Source organism: Bubalus kerabau, chromosome 22 (assembly GCF_029407905.1).
Source record: "Bubalus kerabau isolate K-KA32 ecotype Philippines breed swamp buffalo chromosome 22, PCC_UOA_SB_1v2, whole genome shotgun sequence".
Classification (NCBI taxonomy): Eukaryota; Metazoa; Chordata; class Mammalia; order Artiodactyla; family Bovidae; genus Bubalus; species Bubalus kerabau.
In genome coordinates this window covers 16,807,893-16,818,938 of record NC_073645.1, presented here as the reverse complement: position 1 = coordinate 16,818,938, position 11,046 = coordinate 16,807,893, and the positions used below count along the sequence as shown (strand labels likewise).

General features: G+C 42.4%; 1 long non-coding RNA gene across 2 annotated transcripts; it reads right to left on the bottom strand.

Annotated features, from left to right (window-relative positions):
• Positions 1 to 204: 204 nt before the first annotated feature.
• On the bottom strand, positions 205 to 10,491 carry LOC129636823 (uncharacterized). 2 transcript variants are annotated; one of them, XR_008707137.1, is made up of 5 exons: positions 10,336 to 10,491; positions 9,948 to 9,992; positions 8,309 to 8,455; positions 3,615 to 3,745; positions 205 to 1,227 (listed from the first exon to the last, which is right to left on the bottom strand). It is a non-coding gene; the product is annotated as an uncharacterized LOC129636823 (long non-coding RNA). The 2 variants fall into 2 exon arrangements; XR_008707136.1 differs by lacking the exon at positions 9,948 to 9,992.
• Between the last annotated feature and the right edge of the window lie 555 nt (positions 10,492 to 11,046).

The following is an 11,046-nucleotide window of genomic DNA, read 5'->3' as shown; positions in this document are numbered from 1 at the left end:
TACTTAGAAGGTGTTATGAATTGAACTGTGTCTCCCCCCGCCCAACTCATCTATTGAAGTCTTAACCCCCAGTACCTCAGAGTATGACCTTATTTGGAACTAGGATCATTATAAATGTAATTAGTTAAGATGAGATCACTGGAGAGAAAAAAGCTAATCCAATATGACTGGTGTCCTTATAAAAAGGAGAAATTTGGATACAGAGCCATGCACACAGGGAGAATGCCACAAGACAGCAAAGGCAGAGATCAGGGTGATGTTTTCACAAGCCAAAGAACCAAATTTGTCAATGTATTGATCTCTGACTTCAAGCTGCTGGAAAACTGAGACAATGATTTTCTGTTGCTTAAGCCATCTAGTTCGCAATACTTTGTTTTGACAGCCCTAGAGAGTAAACACAGAGGTGAACGGAATGAAAAGCCTACAAAGGATACTAAGACAGTGAGGTCCAAAAAAGGAGGAAAACCAGGAAAGGACGGCCTTACCAAGCCAAGAACAGGAAAGAATTTCAAATGGAGATCTTGGTCAACAAAATTGAATGTTCCCAAGTCAAGCAGGGGGACAGAAAAGATGATGCCCAGCAAGACAACATGGAGGTCATTGGCAACCTTGGAAAGAACCATTCCAGTGGAGTAAAAGAGATGGAAGCCGGACTGTAGTGGAGTGAATAAGAAGTGAGGAAGAAATACAGATTTTTCCAAAGTTTGGGGAAGGAAAGAAGAGGATAGAAAGGAAGTTAAAGAGAGATCATTGGGTCACATTTTTTTTTTTTTTAGCTAACACACAAACTTTATGTCAATTCTACAGTTGACTTCTGCTGATTAATTCATCCCTTGTCATGTTACCAATGGGTAATTTCCTAATTAAAATGAGTTTATTTTTGAATGTGAAATGTGATCAACATTTTAATCCAAACTCAACATATTTTGACACACATATTTGAACCATTTACTACATCGTGCAAGATAGAAAGTTGATTAGAGCATCTTTACAGTCCTATGAAGAAAGTAAAGTACAATTCAGAAAAGTTATATCTTTACATTAACCAACAAAAGTTCAGCACTTGTACTTCACTGTCTTAGATCACTACAGGGTTTAGGGGTGATCTCTGTAGAAACAGATAATAAAAATGTCTTCTGCAATTGTGATTTTGTCCTTCACTGTTCAAGTAACATCATGTGTAATCCAGTCGCAAAATCTTTTTATTGGCAACATGTATATAAACCACTGCAAATTAAAAAAAAAAAATTGTACCCAGTCAGGCCTGACAAATTTTATAGACACTTCTAATCATTTCATTTTTACTAGTAAGTAACATTATTATTTTCTACTTCTATTCCTTTGTCAATGAGTAGAAAGAGTACATTCATACTTACAAACACACACAACATGATAAACCAGGATAAATGGCATTTGAAAAACTGTTACAAAAGGACTTGCCTGAAGTCATTTCATTCAATACAAATTAAAAAGATTTGGTACAGCTATTTGACAAGGACAGTGAGCCAGCAGAGAGGGAATAGATAGAAGGAGAAACAGAGATAGAGGTGAGGAGATGAGAGAGACAGGAGGAGGAGAAGGAGGAGGGACAGGTGGGAAGAGAGGAAGGGAGAGAGGGGAAGGGAGGACAGGAGAGGAGGAACAGGAAGGTGGGTGGAGAGAGAGAGATGATGGAGTAGCAGATAAAGAGGAGAGAGACAGAGAGGAAGGAAGAAGAGGAAGAGGAAAAGAAGGAGGGGGAATGAGAGAGAAGGAGAAGTAAAATGGGATGAGGGGAGGAGAGGGGGAAAGGAGAAAAGATCTTGAGGACTGCAGAGAAGCCATCCTGCTGCCTGGGCTGGCGCGGTTAGGGATAACCACATCACATGTCTAGATAACAGCGGCAGCAGGCCAGGGGCAGGGTCTGAGGTCCACGACTGGGAATGGTATTGTCAGAGGCAGTGGGACATGCCTTGGCATCCAGTGAGCAAGAGAAGCAGCAGCAGTGTCCTCATCTGCCTGATTTTGTAGCATGATTTTGACTACAGCCCTGGCTGCTACCCTTGTTTCTGCTTTTCTGAGCTCCTTTCCCAGCCTCTCTGGGAATTCTGGGAGCTGCCAGCTGTCTTTTGTGATCAATTTTTTTCCTATTTCAATCAACCTGAGTCAGCTTCTGTTGCTTATGACTAAGAACTTTGCCTGACTCCATTATGCATGATGCTGAGTACTCTGTAAGAATGAACCTATTTAATCCTCCCAACAAATCTCAGAGATAGAAGTATGTTAACATCTCCATCTGCCCAATGGGGAAACCAAGAAACTAAGAGTTTAAGATATTTGCCCTAAATCACAAAGCTACTAGACAGCACAGCCAGGCTCAAACCCAGACCTATTTGCTGCCAAAGCACTTAACCACTGCACTCTGCTGTCCTTTATTTATGCAAGCTCCATAATTACCACAACCACATGCCCTCTACACCATCTTGGAATGGTCAGATCCTCCAGGATGCTGAGATTGAGTTAGAAGTGCATGAGTTTACTGGGGAGAGGGAGGTGCCTATGAGAGTTAAAGGAGGAAGATGCAGAACAGGACAGGGAGAGCCTCAGATCACAACGCAGGTCTAACAGAGTCTCAGCCCACTCCATGTGGAGTTTTGGAGCACAAAGACTACTCACTGGAGAAATTCCACATTTCTCAATCCCACAGAAAGAGCTAGGTCTGCCCCCACCATGCTCTGTCATTGGCTTGGGGCTGCTGAAATAGATCGCAGCCCCAGCTTGAAACTAGAGTGGATGCCAGGGGTGCTGCACTAACTTCACTCCTCCCAGTGGAAAGTCAGGCTTTTGAAAAAAGAACTAATATCACCTCACACCGGTCAGAATGGCCATCATCAAAAAGTCTACAAACAATAAATCCTGAAGAGGGTGTGGAGAAAAGGGAATGCTCTTGCACTATTGGTGGGAATTTAAATTGATACAGCCACTATGGAAGATGGTATGGAGATTCCTTAAAAAAACTAGGAATAAAAGCAGACATAGAGAACTCTTATGGACATGGGGAGAGGGGAGGAGAGGGTGAGATGTATGGAGAGAGTAACATGGAAACTTACATTACCATATGTAAAATAGATAGCCAAGGGGAATTTGCTGTATGTCTCAGGAAACTCAAAACAGGGGCTCTGTGTCAACCTAGAAGGGTGGGATAGGGAGGGAGATGGGAGGGAGGTTCAAAAGGGAGGGGATATGTGTATACCTATGGCTGACTCATGTTGATGTTTGACAAAAAAACAACAAAATTCTGTAAGCAATTATCCTACAATTAAAAAATAAATACATTTTAAAAATAAAAAAAAAAAGAACAGAGCAGCACACATACATTGTTGCCACACCTCCCACTCACTCCTTTTCTCTTGGAAATTTTCAAGGATTTAAAAATCTGTATTAAAAAACCTCATTCTGCTTTCTTTCCACATGGTTTGTATGGGGTTCAGGCTCCCACAGCACCCACTCTGACCTGAATCTACTTAATCTTAAATACATCAGAGATCCCAAGTCTTTAAATAAATATAAAGTAGCTGATCCTCAAATAATAATAAAATAGAAGTCCTTATTATTAGTTCACTAGCAAAACTTACCTGTTAGGTACCTCCGAGACCACGTATCTCTTCTTCCAGTTTTGTACCAATTCTGGAAGAACCCCAGCAGTCCACACGTTGTGTGAATGGCCAGACAACTTCTCAAAATGGCCCTTTGCTGATGGGATAACCTAGCAGAATACAGTGAAACTGAGGCTTCAAGCGGCCATTCCTCAGTGTGACTGCCTGCCTTAGTGCCGGCGTGTCCGTGCTAGTGACTCCAAGTTTAAAGTAGAAAATAATCATTCCTTTTACAAATCTTTATTAATCACCTGTTAGGTGTCAAGCACTGTACTGGTGCTGATGGAACAGTGGTTGCAGTGATTTTAAAATGTGTCTAAAATTTTTTTTCCAATCCTCACTTCAAATGATAGAGCTTAACTCTCCTTCCCTTGAGTATGAACCAGACTTGGTGACTCACTTCTAAGAAACAGAATGTGGTAACAGTGACCGTATGACTTCCGAGACCAGGTCATAAAAAGCAGTGGCTTCCTCCTTGCTCTCACTTGGGTCACTCACTCGGGGGAAAACCAGCTGCCGTTTCACGAGGACACTCAAGCAGCTCTGTGGAAAGTTCCACATGGTGAGGAACTTGGGCCTCCAGCCAAAAGCCATGTGAGGGAGCCATCTTGGAAGTGGATCCTCCGGCGTCAATCAAGCCTCAGATGATTTAGCAACATCATGATTGCAACTTCATGAGAGACCCCATAGTCTTCATAGACCTTCATAGCCACCCAGTAAGTCTACCCTGTAGTTCCCGATCCGTAGAAACTATGAAATAATAACTATCTATTATTGTTCTAAGTCATCAAATTTTAGGGTGACTTGCATGCATCCTCAGTTGCTCAGTCATGTCTGACTCTTGGAGACCCCATGGAGTGTAGCCCACCAGACTCCCCTGTCCATGGAATTCTCCAGGCAAGAATACTGGAGTGGGTTGCCATTTCCTCCTCCAGGGGATCTTCCTAACCCAGGGATTGAACTTGCACCACCTGCATTGGCAGATGGATTCTTTACCACTGAGCCACTTGGCAAGCCCCTTCTGATTTGCTGTACAGAAATATACAGTGTAGACAAGACAAAATGATCCCTGTTCTCATTCTGGGAGCAGATGACAACCTATTTTTTCTTTCTTTTTTTTAAAACTAAACTAATCGGAATATAGCCAATTAACAAAGTTGTGATAGCTTCACGTGAACAGCAAAGGGACTCAGCCATACATATACATGTATCCATTCTCCCCCAAATTCCCCTCCCATCCAGGATTCCGCATAACATCAAGCAGTTCCCTGTGCTATACAGTAGGTCTTCACTGGTCATCCATTTTAAATATAGCAGTGTGTACATGTCCATGCCAAACTGCTTAACTATACCTTCCCTCCACCCTTTCCCCACATCCGGCAACCATAAGTTCGTTCTCTAAGTCTGTGAGTCTGTTTTGTAAATAAGCTTTCTTGTCTTTTTAGATTTCACATATAAGGGATGTCATACGATATTTATTCTTCTCTGACTTAATTCAATATGACAACCTCTAGGTCCATCCATGTTGCTGCAAATGACATTATTCTGATAACCCGTTATCACACAAATGTAGAAACAGTAGGAGGCACATCATGCCCAGCAAATCCACACAGGTGCTATGATTTCCCACCATATGCAACATGGGAAGATTTGTTATATTATCATATTGATGGTGACTGGGATATCAATTTGGAGTCTATTTTGTCACCCAAAGGTATAGAACGTCTTCAATGCCATGGTCATCATAGATACTGTAGTAAAAACTGGAGGGGTCTGGAGCTATAACATATAGTGTGGATTCAGGTCAGAGAGAGTCTCATGGCAACCAAAACCCCACGCAAACCGTGGTGCAGAAGCCAAGACCCTCACAGAGAAAGCTTGTCTGAAAAAACTCCAAGAGATCTGAGAGAAGCAAAGCACTCCAGGAAGAGAGAGGCACAGAGAGAGCCTGACAACCACCCATCTCCTGGAAAGCAACTGGACTTCTCGATTACCTTCCAGGAGGTTTTCATATTTTTTTCAATAAATCTCCTTTAAAGCTAATGAGCTGAGTAGGTTCAGTCATAAGTTCAAACACTCTCCACCTCAGCCTCCTGGCTGGTGTCCCCTTTTCCGGTACCTGATTTCTCCAGTGCACCCTGCATGGAAAGCCAGAGGCATGATTATTGTTTCAACCCCTCAGCCTCGGGTCTTCCCCGGGGTCCAGTGGTTAAGAATCTGCCTTGCTACACAAGGGATGAGGTTTCCATCCCTGGTCCAGGAATAAGACCTGCTGCAGGGCCACAAAGCCTGCAGGCAACAACTAGAGAGCCCATGTGCCAAAGTGAAAGATCCCACGTGTCTTAACGAACTTCTGTGTGCCACAACTAAGACCCGATGCAGCCAAATAAATAAATATTTTTTAAAATTGTTTATCAAAAAAAAAAAAAAAAAAACACATAATCATCTCTTCAACATGCACACAAACCTTAGCCAGGTCTGCGCTCCTACAGTAAATCAGATTGGCATTTACTACCTTCCTCAATCTGGCTCCAACTCACCTTTTCATGGCTCCCCTACTTACACCCCCTCTTTAGAAAAACGGAACCCCTTGGAGCTCCCTCTTTGTGCATTGCTTTTCAGCCTCCAAACTTTTGGCCAGTCACCCTCTCCACCCAGAAGAAAGCCCATCCCTTCCGTCATGTACCTCACTCTATCCTGCTGCTAAGTCACTTCAGTCATTTCTGACTCTGTGCGACCCTGTAAACGGCAGCCCACCAGGCTCCCCCGTACCTGGGATTCTCCAGGCAAGAACACTGGAGTGGGTTGCCATTTCCTTCTCCAGTGCATGAAAATGAAAAGTGAAAGTGAAGTCACTCAGTCGTGTCCAACTCTTCACAACCCCATGGACTGCAGTCTACCAGGCTCCTCCGCCCATGGGATTTTCCAGGCAAGAGTACTGGAATGGGGTGCTGTTCTTAAATCCTCCGTGAAACAGTCTCTGATCCCTTCAGGTATACAGTGTTTCCTTTCCTCCTCTGAATACTTCATTTATGCCATTGGTAGGATACAAATCCTTTCCTGTCTATAATTATACATGTACGTAGCTCATCACCTCTATCACGTTATAAGCTTCCTGAGGATGAGAACAAGGTTATTTATCTTTATATCACATTGGTCCTGAGCCCCCTTCTCCTCTCCCTCTGTCCTCTCTTCTTCAATGATCTTATGATCTATAACTTCATCCACCATTTACATGCTGATGCCTCCAGCCCAGACCTTTCCTCACACTTGCCTATGTGACGTACCCATATGGTTATCTCAAGATCCCTCACATGCAACATGTTGGGGGAAAACTCATCACAATGTACCCCTCCCAACTCAAGCCTCCTTTAGGTTTCCTTTCTCAGCAAATGCCACCTACACCCAACCAACCATCAAATTCTGCAAGTCAGAATCTAGGAGTCTTCCTTGCAATCTTCCACCTGTCAATTTCTGTGTCAAACCCATCACCAGGTCTCATTGACTTTACTTCTCAAAGGTATTTAAATCCCACAGCTTTCCTTCATCTTCACTGCTATCCCCTAAATCCAAGCTATCTTTTACCTTACTCACCATCTTCCATCTGGTATCCTAACCAAACTCCCCACATTAACTACAGCCTCATATCACCAATTTATTCTAAGTCAAACAGATAGAACAGCATTTGAGTTTTTAAAGTTGAATCTGGACAGGTCATATTTAAAGGCTTAGGATGTCCAATGACTTTCCACTGTTCTTAGAGTAAAGACCAAGTCTGTAATTTAAGTGACAACAGGGCCCTGCATTATCTAGCCCATTTACCTCTCCAGCCTAATTTTGTGCTATTCTCTTCCTTTTTCTCAATATTTCAGTCACAGGGTACTACTTTCAGTTCCTCAAAAGGTGCCTTGCTCTCTGCAGCCCTGGGGCCTTTCCACTTGCTGTTTCTTTTTCTCACTCCATCTACCACCTTCGCCTAATAAACCCTTGAAAAGCCTTCTAGTCTCAGCTCAGACCTCAGCTGCTCAGAGAAGCCTCCCCAGACCAGATGTAGTCTCACATTCATATGTTCTCACTGTTCTCTGTATCTCCTTTCATTGTATCTAGATTGTTTTATAATTACAGATTTGTGTGATTATTTGAGGGCAGAAATCATGCCTGTTCTGCTCACTGTGACATTTCCAGCTCATAGACTGTAGAGAAGCTATTCAACAAAATTTGTTTTGAAAGGAAAGGAGGAAGGGAGAGATTCAAGTAAACACTGACAAAATCTGAAGAGACCAAAGCTTGGCAAAATATATTTATGATCTGGTACATTTGATTGCCAATATCTTTAAGATATGTTAAGTTTTTCTTGAAGCCTAAAAATTTCATATTTTAATCTTTTATATTTGCATCAGTTAGGATTTCATGAGGCTGAAAATAACTGACTATAGTACTTAACCAAATAGAGGTTTTCTTTTTCTCTCATAATAGAAGTTTTGAGGTAAGGCTGAGGTAGCTGTTTCAGGAAGTCAGCAAGGTCTCACACTCCTTTTAGCTTCTTTCTCTGACACTCCTGACTTTCTTCCTCAGAACTGAAAGCTAGGCTGCTTCCCTTCCAACATGGTATCCATACTCTAGGCAGAAAGAAGAAAAGTCAAAGACAAAATGCCTGTGCCAGTTGGACTCACCTCTTTTTATCAGGAGAACAATGGCTTCCTGGAAGCTCCGCACAGGAAAGTCCTACCTATGTCTCTGGTCAGACCTGGGTTGTGGCCACTGTAGCTTCAGAGGAGTCTTACAGAAGGTGCATGTTCTCCAACGGGCACACTGCTGCCCTAAACAGTGCAGGAGATCTGTTAGTGAAGAATCTAGCTGGAGACTGGAGATTGTGAAGCCAACCAGGAGTGTCTGCCATACTACTGCCACAAACATCAAGATCACCTGGATTCCAAGGCTCTGACTCAGCCTCAGAATCCTAGATGAGAACCATCTTTTTCAATTTAGAATTTTGAGCCAAGAGAAGCAGACTCTGCATATATGGTGCTAAGCCCTGCGGGGGAAAAAGTGAAAAATTCCATCAAATACAAGTTGTTTTATCTATTTAATCCTAAACATGGAATAATCTTTCCTCCTTGAAATGTTATTCCATTTTAGAGACAAAGACTGTGTGTGTGTGTGTATTTAATTTTAAAAATCAAATTTCATGAATTTCCTGATGGTTCAGTGGTTGAGACCCCGCACTTTCACTGCCGAGGGCCCAGGTTTGATCCCCAGTCGGGGAACTGGGAGCCCACAGGCCACACAGTGTGGACAACAACAACAAAATCAAAATCAAATCGTGATTAGTCAGTCATGTCCGACTCTGTGCAACCCCAGGACTGGAGCCCACCAGGCTCCTCTGTCCATGGGATTCTCCAGGCAAGAATGCTGGAGTGCGTTGCCATGCCCTTCTCCAGGGAATCTTCCCGACCCAGAGACTGAACCCAGGTCTCCTGAACTGAAGGCAATGCAGTCAAAATTTGAGCCTTCAGTTAAAGCCTGTTGCCACTAGGTGTTGCTCCTTCAGTCATAGAGTTTCATTCACACCCTTCAGGCAGATACTTGTTCAGCTACAGCAGGAGTAAATGAGACTCTCCACACAGCTACTAAGTGAAAAGTGTAGAATATGCATATAGTCAATATAGCTGTAGTTAAGAATTAGGAGATCAACAGTGGGGGAAGGAGAGGGTGGGATGAATTGAGAAAGTAGCATTGACATACATACACTGCCATGTGTAAAATAGCTGGTGGGATGCTGCTATATATCACAGGGAGTTAAGCCTGGTGCTCTGTGATGACCTAGAGGGGTGGGATGGGGAGGGGGATTGAAAGGGAGGCTCAAGAGGGAGGGGATAGTTATGACTGATTCACTTTGTTGTATGGCAGAAACCAACACAACATTCAAAGCAATTATCCTCCAATTAAAAAATTGTTTAATATATTTAAAAATTTTTTTTAAGAATTAGGAGATCAGAAGGCTATGTAAGAAGAATTAACAATACCAGGAATGCACAGAGTGATTGATCCATCATAGACAGAGTTCGGAATGAAGGTACCAGGGTGATTTGTGGGGACAGGTTTCCTCAACAAGGAAATGACAAGTTTGATGACTCAGAGGCAAAAAGAGATGACATATGGAACACAGGCAACAAGAATATTGCAAACAAGACATGCCTACTATATGGGCAACTATACGGGCATGTTTTTCAATTAGTTTCATTGCCTACTAATGCTTTTCAATTAGTTTCATTGCCTTTAATTAGTTAAATTCAACAAACATTTACTGACCATCATCTACATGCCAGAAATTCTGGGAAAGGCTAGTATTCTTCCCTACAAGAGAAGACAAAAGATTATTACTGTTCAGTGGATCTTTGGAGGGCACATATTCGACTTCCCCACTTAGAGATAGCGATATTAAGGTCCAGAAATATTAAGTGACTCCTTGTTGACACCTGTTAGTTAACAGAAAGCCATGGAAAGATCCAGGGTCCTTAGAACCTCACCCAAACAAAATTCTCAAGACCTGGAGGTCATGCCCTCACCACGGCAGTTTCTTACTTTCAGAGAGGATAAGGTTTTGTTATCGCTGATGTTGTTTTGTTTCTTTCTCACAACTGACTTACCATGTGCAAAGGAAAGCAATTCAAAACTTTTCCCTTATTCTCGAACTTACGTTATTTTTCTTCACCATCATCCAGCATATATCAGCTGAAACCTAGTTAAAAAGTCGTCTCTAGGAAGTCTGGGTGAACCCACCTCAGATCACTCTACTCTGCCCTGTCTTTCCCCCACATAGCTCTTCCTCTGGTTTCCCTCCCAGCCATTCAGCACTTCCATTCACACCAACCAGGTTAATCTGCATTTGCTAATTAATGATTTCAAGATGCTCTGATGTCATTTCAGAGGCTATGTTTTCCAATTACCTTTGTAAGCTCCAGAAAAGCAGAGGCAGTACTTCTCAAAAGCTAAAGGTTTGAAAAAAGAAAAACCTGGCTTACAACTGGAGCTCTGCCACTTACTCCGTACACTTTGGAAAATTAATTAACATCAATGAACCTCAAAGTCCCTGTGTGTTCAGGGAGGAAATATGCAAGGATTTAATGAGATAATGCACCACAAAGCACTGAGTGGTATAAACTGTACCCTGGTATAAAACCAGGGATCAATACATGTCTATTACCATTTTAAAAATGTGTTCCCACTCTCTCGTCTCTTCGAGGAATGCCTAACCTGTGTCATTTGTTAAATGTGGTTTCAAATCCTACCTCTTCCACTAATAGACTATATAACCTTGAGCAATTCCCATTACCTCTCTGAGCCTCCTGGAACAAAACCTGGCCTATGGGCCATATTCAGTATTTATTGACTGAATATGATAGTTTCC